We start from the raw sequence: 2,179 nt of genomic DNA on the forward strand, positions 1-2,179 counted from the left end.
AATTTGTATTGGTTTCCTGTTTTTCACAAAGGTGTCTGCATCAAACCCCATATAGGTAATTAACATGAGGCCAAACAGCAAACGTTTTCTTTCCCTTTATATTTCCAATCAACACAACAAAAGACAAATAATAAATATAAGTACTTATTTTTTTGTAAAATATTAAAACTTTTTTTTTTTTATTATTGTTATATTATTTATCTTATCACTTAAAATGACCATAATTTCTCACTTCGTTCTGTATTCCCCTTTAGTTGTAGAACAATGCGTTCCCATGGTTACGAACATGTTGCGTCACTGACATGCGCCGTGAGGAGCCAGGAAAGGAGATTTTGGAGAAAAAAAAAATCGTCCAAGTAGTGAGAGACTGGACATAATTCCTGCTTGTTTAATTTACCCCAGTAGGAAAACTCGGCATGTTTAATCAGTGTCAGAGACAGCTGCACATCTGTGGTTTCGACCTTTTTGTGTTTTTCTCACTTCTGGTGGGACAGAGTTAAGGAGGCTAGCAGCCCGATTAGCATCACATCTACAAACTGAAGGGGGGAGACTATGGAAGGGAGGGAGGGCACACTGGTGAGTGTCCTCAACGTTATTAGTTAGCAAGCACCACAGCTAGCTAAATTTAGCCTGAAACAACTGGAAACGCTGCTCCGAGGCCTGCCTCGACCTCAGACCAGGTGCTGCACACAAGTTAAAGCCAAGTTAGCTTTGGCAGCAATAAGGCACCGGATTGAGGCCATTAAAACGAGCCGTTTGGCCGCTGCGGCTGATACTACGGTAAGTTTACTCCATTAGTAGTTATGTTAGCTCAGTTTAATGTCTGCCTCTGGTTCTATGTTGCCTTCATAAATAAATATGGGCAAGATCCCCCTTTATAAAGTGGCTCTGTGGTAAAGCAGCTGCTGCGTTTGAACATGTAGCCTGTTGCTTCGCTACCCTATGTATTGTTTGTGGCTGACTCAAAGGCTTCGCATTAAGGTAACAGCATGGGAAATGGCATTTTAAAGCAGGTAGCTGCGTCCCTTCAAATTTATTTGCTTAAAAAGATGCAAGTTAAATATACGGAAAAGGATTAGGGCCACTGAAAAAAATAAGTTAACTGATTGTTTAAATTTTATTTCAGTTTAATATTGGAACAAGTTAGAATTCTGACTTTCATGTCAGAATTCTGACTTTCTTTCCTCAGAATTCTCACTTTTTTTCTGAATTTGTTTTCGTCAGAATTCTGACTCAATCTTAAACTCAGAATTCCGACTTTCACCTCAGAATTCCGACTTTCACCTCAGAATTCTCACTTTCACTTTCACCTCAGAATTCTAACTTTTTTCTGACTTTTTTTGGTCAGAATTCTGCCTCAATCTCAGAATTCTGACTGAATCTCAGAATCCTGACTCAATCTCAGAATTCTGACTGAATCTCAGAATCCTGACTCAATCTCAGAATTCTCACTTTCACCTCAGNCCATGTTGTAGGATATATTCTGATTCTGATTTCTGATATAAGACAATAAAACTGCCACTACACTTCAAAACAAGAAGCAAAAATGTAATCAAAGAAAAAGTCAGAGTTGGCCTAAACTACTGTTACAGGCCTCAGTTTCATTTACATAACTTAGTCATGTGCTTGATTAAAAATAATGCAACAACTGTTCTTTAGGCTAGATATTGTAATATCTTTGCATTAGCAATAAGTCTGAAGTGCAGTCTCTTTGTGCAGTCAATTCGTGAGATAAGAGTACTGTTTAGATTACATTACAGTCTATTAGTGAGATTATATTTTCTTTATATTCCTTCCATATTTAACTTTCAAAGCTCTTCATGTATTTTTTAAATTCAATTATAGCTGAAAATTAAATGTTTAATGTCCTTAATCAGTTGAGGATGTTCTTCCCTTCAAGTTTTATTTCTGCTTTTTTTTTCTTTCATCATCATCTTTTTTATGTCATGCTCTTAACACATTTGATTTCCTATTAGATAGAAATAAATCCCTGATGTCTAAATAACAACTGAATGTCACATATACTGCTGCTAAAAAGGATTCTTTTATTCCTCTTTTGTTTTTGCATTTTAGTAGCCTGGGTGCCAGTCCGAACTTAGTCCCGCCCACAAGGTTTGAGGTCGGGGAAGTTCGGTCTGGCTCTGCTCCACAGTAGCGCGAGTATTAAAGCCCACTGTCA

The sequence above is a fragment of the Cyprinodon variegatus genome, unplaced genomic scaffold (genome assembly GCF_000732505.1).
Source record: "Cyprinodon variegatus isolate N-32 unplaced genomic scaffold, C_variegatus-1.0 Scaffold542, whole genome shotgun sequence".
NCBI lineage: Eukaryota > Metazoa > Chordata > Actinopteri > Cyprinodontiformes > Cyprinodontidae > Cyprinodon > Cyprinodon variegatus.